Source organism: Euprymna scolopes, chromosome 12, assembly GCF_053919585.1.
Source record: "Euprymna scolopes isolate OS-2025 chromosome 12, ASM5391958v1, whole genome shotgun sequence".
Taxonomy (NCBI): Eukaryota; Metazoa; Mollusca; class Cephalopoda; order Sepiida; family Sepiolidae; genus Euprymna; species Euprymna scolopes.
Genome location: NC_136493.1, coordinates 139,303,825 through 139,311,463, shown reverse-complemented (window position 1 = coordinate 139,311,463; position 7,639 = coordinate 139,303,825). Strand labels below are relative to the sequence as shown.

General features: G+C 34.2%; 1 protein-coding gene across 1 annotated transcript in view; it reads right to left on the bottom strand.

Annotated features, from left to right (window-relative positions):
* The window catches only part of LOC145291516 (uncharacterized), a 553,800-nt gene extending 552,564 nt beyond the window's left edge, over window positions 1-1,236 (bottom strand). Inside the window, exon 1 of the mRNA XM_080137483.1 lies at window positions 1,134-1,236. The gene's annotated coding sequence lies outside the window, so the exon portion shown is untranslated. The remainder of the gene's footprint in view (window positions 1-1,133) is intronic.
* Window positions 1,237-7,639: the final 6,403 nt, after the last annotated feature.

Here is a 7,639-nt window from a genome sequence, read left to right as displayed (position 1 = left end):
AGGAAATTACGTAATAAAACTTTGGTGTTTGTTAAGATTGGGTCGACAGATCGACGTACTTAACTATCATGCCGAAAATAGTAATATATCTAAAAATTACGAATATTCACTGAGTAGAAAGTTATTTATAGTTAAAAGTAATTTTTACAGAAAATTGGGTAAAATTGCACTTTTCTGAGATATTATAAAGTAGACAAGAGGGGACATAACGCGGAACGAATATTTAAGATTACTTGTTCATGACGTGTAATATTTGTTGTCTATAGCGATATACTTTTTTTTTTTACTAAAAAACACAATATCAGTTGTTCTACTCAATGAATTTTCGTAATTTTTGGATGTATATTACTATTTTCGACATGCCAATTAAGTACGTAATATTGTTTTTGCTTAAAACGACATTTTTTTTTAAATCGACCTGTTGACGATCTTAACAAGCATCGACACTTATTTAGTTTTATTCACATTGCTTTGTTTATTTTTTAACAACATCCGCTATATTTCGTTATAATAATCCTTCTAAACTGAGGTAATTTAACCAGTAGTGTAATTTAGCGCCACCAAGTAAATTAATTGGTTTCATTTTAGGAGAGTTCCACAGAGTTAACACAGTCCTCGCATTCATTTGTTAAGAATGGTTTCCTAAATTTGTTTGGTGGTATTTATTTTAAACATTACAAATGCTGTATTTATTATTAATATTTTTTTTTTTGTTAATTTTTGGTCCCAATCCAGAGTGTACCTATTTCGGGAGCTAGATTCTCCCCCACTCTTATTAAAAAAGCAAAAAGTCGACGCGACGTTGTATGAAACTGCCTTCGTGGGGAGGCAAGTAAATAGTGATGCTATTTTATGGAATTAAGAAAATTTAACAAAATGAGTGAAAGAAAGAAAATACGCATATCTGCAGAGTTAGGAAAAGAAGAAAAAATATTTTTTTTTTAACTTTAAAAGTTTCACATAATTTAGGTTAGTGGTGTTAAATAGTCACACAATTGAGGGTCAGTAAAGTAAGATTTTAAATCTCTGGTGCTGCTAATATAGACAACGACAACAACTGCACCACAATGAGCATTCTTTTTTTTTTTTTTTTTCTATTTTCTTTACATTACCCAAAAAGGGTCAGCACTCACCTCCTCACAGTGTACAGCAGCTGATATAGTTACTAGTTTCGTGTGGTTCTACTCATCCACAGTGGAAAGGAAATAGTACTCTCTCTCTCTCTCTCTCTCTCTCTCTCTCTCTCTCTCTCTCTCTCTTTGTCCATCTACCTATTTCTTTCTTTCTTTCTTTCTATGTTCATCTATTTGTTTATCTCTTAACTTTATATCTCCCTCCCTCCCTTTCTCTCGCTCTCTCTCTCTCTCTCTTCTGTCCTTCCACTCACTCCTCTATCTCTGTCTCTCTTTTTCTCTCTGTTTGTTTGTAATTATGTATTGCCAACTTCTTAAAAGATGGTGTGTGTGGCGGGGTAGCGGGTAGGAGTTGTTAGCCAGGCAGGTAGGAAGCAGCTAACAGAGGGAGGAGGGGAGGGGATCGGGTACGGAATGGTCTTCTTGTTGCTTACTGAAGTCTAAAGACAGGAAAAGAGAGAAGAGTAAATTCCAAGACAACAGGCAAACATTAATACACATACCTCGCACCACAAAAAGTTAAAATAACCAGAATTCAGGTGTGCGTATCTTCCCCATCATTATAAACGTAGGTATGTTGATATGTTTATATATGTGTATGAGCAGGATTCACTCCTAAACTAACTAAATGGTCATTATAGATTTTGGGAACAAAGCTGTTACGCGTAAGATGGTGGCAAGATCAGCAAACGTATCCATCTTCCTCCCACAATGGAAAGATATAACACACGTGTCGGAAAATAGGAGAGTCAATGCCTCAGAAGAGCACTCTGGTCTGCAAATAATATGCCTGGGCAGCATTCACCAATATGGGAGCTGAAGAAAATTTTATCTGCTATGTCGAGCCAAAGGTAATTCTTCTTAGCTTTGATACCTGCAATTTAGATAAAGAGAAAGAAATATTCATGGGAGAAAGAAATAGACAAAAAAAAAAAAAAAAAAAAAAAAATTGAAAGAAATAATTTTTATTATGGTGAAAGTCCTGATAGGGAAAACTCTGTAATCTGCTGACTGCCAAGAGTTTCCATCTGGCTTACAAGCAAAAATCTTGAATAGTAACATTTTCCAAAGGGCAGAGGTGTGTGTGTGTGTGTGTGTGTGTGTGAGAGAGAGAGAGAGAGAGAGAGAGAGAGAGAGAGGGGATTCGCTTACTGAAGGCAGTTCAAAGTTTGTATAACTCGTGCAATCGTGCATGTCAAACATATAAAATAACATACTGTATAACAAAGTTTATATAATTTTATAGAAAATGTGTGATTTCCTTTTTTTAATTGGAGTCTCTCCGTTTTAAACGGTGTCCGTTCTCTATTAGATTCTGTTAGCTTCATTAGTCATAGTTCACTATTGGTAGTATTTTCGCAACCACAAGACGAAGAATCCTTTTGTAATTTTCCCTCGTCGAGTAAATGTAAATAAAATTCACAATTCAGAATCAAAATCCGAAACTGCAGTTTCGGGTAATTAGAAACATTTGCGACGAATCATGTGTGTTCCTTTTTATCCTGAAATAATTAATTCCTTCGAATCCATTGCATATTTCAACTGTTTTAATGTCCAGTTAAGAAAGAAAAGCTGGTTCTCTCTCAGATGTCCTTCGTCTCGAATTCTCCGGAGACTCGTCCCCATATCTCAGACAACTTGACATGAAGACCGTTTCATATTCCAGAGGAATCAACAATTCTCCTCCTTTCAACTATTTTAATGTCTAGTCAAAACAGAGGAGCGATTCACGAATCATTTCTTTTCTTTGTCCGAGACCTCGATCTTTGACACATTTAACCCTTTCTTTTCAAAGTATGAACAACAACTGAAATTTCCATTTCAAAAATGCACCAAAAGGAAGACTTAACGCGTTAAGAGAGGCTCGCCCAATCAGCAAGCAGAACAGGATCATGTGACATAGAAGAAGAGGAAGAAGAACGAAACATAGAGAGGAGGAACGAAGAAGAAGAAGAAGAAGAGAGATAGAGAGAGGGCCAAAATAAAGTAGTGGGAATAATTTTCCACGATACCTCAAGCGATTATTAATAAACTAACCTTTTTGCAAAGGGAGAAGGCAAAGCCTGGGAAGGGGACTTCTAACAAGGTAAAGTGTCTCAACAATGACCGTTTTTGATATATCTGTTTCTTGTTGGCGTTGGTGCTAAGTGAGAAAATTAAAACAAAAAAAATAAAGAAAGATTGATAATTTTTTACATGCAAAGCGTTTGAGATTAATATCCATTTCACACCTATATACCAGAAATATGGAGAAATCAAGCAGCCAGAAAAATTTAAAGGAAGGGTGATTGGTACATTTGCACATGAGGACATTATGCTCTTTGGCCCATCCCTATAATTTCTATGTATTGGATTCACTCCTAAATTGATAAACCGATCATTATGAATTTTAAGGATGTGTATATATTTATACATTTCTATGTATTGAATTCACTCCTAAACTAATTAACCGATCATTATTAATTTTGTGCATATGTTTATATATTTGTGTATATTGGATTCACTCCTAAACTAATTAACCGATCATTATGAATTTTAATTATGTGTATATGATTATATATTTGTATGTATTGGATTCACTCCTAAACTAATTAACTGATCATTATTAATTGTAATTATGTGTATATGGTTATATATTTCTTTGAATTCTAAACTAATTAACCGACCATCATTACTTTTAATTATCTGTATATGATTATATGTTTCTATTGGATTCACTCCAAAACTAATTAATTGATCATTATGAATTTTAATGATGCGTGTATGATTATATATTTCTGTGTCTTGAATCCACTCCAAAACTAATTAACTGATTATTATAAATTATATGTCTGTATATTTCTAGAGATGTCATATCTCAAAAAAAATCACATACAATGTTCACTTACTTTGTTAATGTATTTATGTGTACAATGAATCCTATCTAAGTAATAAGGTACTTGTATAGTATAGTACTCATATGGAAAACATATGTACAATAATCGAGTAGTTTGTACAGTATAGTGAACATATGAAAAACAAGGGAAATTTTACTTGCGACGTACATAAAAATAATCAAAACCGAAAATCATGTAATATATTCGAGTAGTATGACATTTATATAAGAAATAAGGTGCTTCTTTACTATAGCACTTTGATGGAAACACAAACTCTCACCTGTGACAAACAGAAAAGTTAGCACAACAGAAAATTATGTAAAATTATTGAGTGGTTTCGATCTATATCTTAGAAATTACGTACCTGCACATTATCCTACCCAAGAAATAAGGTATTTGTGCAGTATAATACTCATATCAAAAAACAAACAAAATCCTACCTGTGACGTGCATAAACGTTATTAAAATCGAAAATCACGTTATATATTCAAGTAGTATGACTTTTAAATAAGAAATAAGGTGCCTCTTCACTATAGAATCCCGATAAAAAAAAAAATTCTTACTCTAGTCGCACAGAAACTTCAGCACAACAGAAATTTTCTTAAAAGTATCGAATTCTTTTATTTTAAAATTAGAAATAAGGTACTTGTACAGTAAAGTACCCATATGAAAAACAAAGAACATCTTACATATGACGTACATAAATTATCAAAACCGAAAGTTATGTAATATATTCGAGTAGTATGACATTTATATAAAATTCAAGGTGCTTCTTTGCTATAGCACTCTGATGCAAAAAGCAAACTCTTACTTATGACATACAGAAAAGTTAGCACAACAGAAAATTATGTAAATTATTTTAAATATGTGTTGTACATTACCCGCCCTAGGTAAGGAATTTTTTCCATATACGTGCTGTAAATTTCCTTTCTTAGGGAAGGTACAATTGTTTCCTACATATAATACCCGTCCTAGGGTAGGTCAAATATTCTTTTGCTCAAGATGGCAAATGGTACATAGACATCAAAAATTCCTCTATCCTAAGAATAACAGGTATGTTCAAAATTTTTCTCATTGTCTTATACGTTCCCAAGCAACGCCGGGTGGCCTTGCTAGTAAATAAGTAAATAAATAAGTAAATACATAATCTGAAACATCTGAACATTTTCGTAATATATTTTGATAAATAGCGAATGTGAACACTGGTAGAGCATATATATTTCACCTTTTTGGATGATGGATATAGACTCCCTTATAATCATAAACATGAGCCTTGCATAAATTTGAAAACCATTTTTCAGCATCTTTTGCAGTGAGATAACACTATGTCTATATGCTAGTTAATAGCAGTTACACTTATTCCTACCAATCATCTCATTCCATCTGATGCTACCAGATCAGGCTGTCTGAAGATATCGGTTTTCAAATCTACACCCAAATATTGATGTTATCATTTTCTTTTCCTTTCTACCAAACACCATAAATAAAATGCATGCTCCAACGAACTGCAAGCACTTGTACCCCCTCGACGTAAATACCCCCGACAAACTCGACAAGTAGCAAAATCCCACCCCTTCACAGTTGAGATCCCTAGATGTAAGAGAGCCTTCTACTCTAGTAGTTTCTTCCTCAGAACATGTCCTTGTTATTCGTGGCAATATAGCGATGCATTTTGAGGGTGCTGGCAATGGTCCTGTTATCATAACTTGGATCAGTAAAGCATGAGGTATACAGCAGCGCATCTTTGATTTCGCTTATTGAACATTGTGTCACTTTCAAACGTGATAGAACGCTCCTATCGCTCTTGGGATTTGTAGATACCTGGCCAACCAGTAGATGGTCTGCAACAAAGAAAGGAAACCGGTTTTCCTCAAACGGAAATCGAATAATGTCGTCTTTTCTATGGCAACAACTTTATTCTTCCACCCTGCATTGTTACTCTGTCACAAAGCTAATAAATTGGCGTTGAATATTTTAGAATTCTAGGAGTCACAATCGGACCTCATGCTTTCCAGCTCCACAACTCTACTACAAACTCTGTATGGTATGTTGCTATTACTTTTAGAACTGATCAAAACGTTGTGTGTAGAGACTCTCAGAGAAATGAAAACTTTGGCACAAACTTTTTTTAAGATGAAAGAAAAAGTTATTTTTTCCATTCGGTTTGAAGTGCAAGTCGCCGATTCACACGGCGACACCACATATATGCTCCTTCTTCGTTTCCTGGTCAGATAGTTGTCCCACTATAATTGTATTTCAGTTACAGTCCGCTGTTTGGTTGCAGTACTTTTCTCTGAGACCAATAGGGCGGCCGGCTCGCTTTTGAAGGGATCAAAGGAATAGACGTCGCGTGCTTGTCAAGTGTGCCTTCCAACTCACCACATGTTTTTTCCATTTCTTTTTGTTTCTATTTCTTCGATCTTAATGCCTATATATGCATTCTATTCCGTGACGTCATGCTCACGACTTAAATGCTGATGCGACATTAAATCAGCACGTGAGTCGTCAGTATGCGTACATATTTAAATGACGAAACCCATGACTGTGTTAGAACTATTTACTTTAGTCGTCAATAAAACTTATATTTTTATATGAACTTTTCATTTTTTTTTTATAATTATCTTTTATTTTACAATCTGTTGTTGACATTTCTTTTCCCAATAATTTCTGGAATCGGATACTTACAAGAGGGACCACGCACAGGTTACCAACATCCATAAATGAAAGTAGACTTGATTTGAGCCTGGCACGCCTGGGTCGTCAGTCTGCGTTTGCATCCACTTTTCCATCACAACAACCAATAACCCCTCACTTTATAATAAAGGGCAATGTGTATTTATTTGTCAGTGTGTAAAAAACTGCCGAACGAATCTATTTCAAGTATTTAGGGGGATTAAGAAAGCAAATCTATCTTCATAATGAAACTGTTTTCCCCCTATCTGCTTTCTATATAGATACATACGTTTTCTTTTTGTTTATTTTATTAAAAAAAAATCGCCCCAGATAAGGAATGAAACCACTTGATCTTAGGAGCTAAAAATACCACTTCAAGGTCAAAAACTAGATAAAGATAAATGTTAAACTATTAGATTTGGATCCACAAAACAGCAATTCTACCTCTTTGACAGAAAACTCGCCAATAGAATGTGAGGATTACAAGAATAAATAAAGGAAGCGATAGTTACAAGGCTGTTGAAAGTGAGACGACGGTCCAATTTTTCTTTACTATTTAAAAAAAAATTTTTTTTTAACTTTCCAGCTTAATTTTTTTTTATTTTTTCTTTCTTTTTTTGAAACTGCCGATTGAGACATTATTTATATAAATATGAATATTAGTGCGAGCATTGGGGAAGGATATATATATATATATATATTTTTTTTGTTGTCATTTTTGACATAGAGTGAACACATTATATACGGCATAATCACATTGACAAACCAGTTCTCGTAAGATCACAAAAACTAAGTAACGTTCAGTCTGGTCAGTATCAAATGCGTGACCATTTGTGAATACTAGATGCTGCAAGAACTACAAAACCATAATGCTGTCATCTCCTTTAACCAAAATATACATGCGACTGGAGACCGCTTGTGAATTTGAGATTCCCTAGACACTTCCTCCTTCGGGGG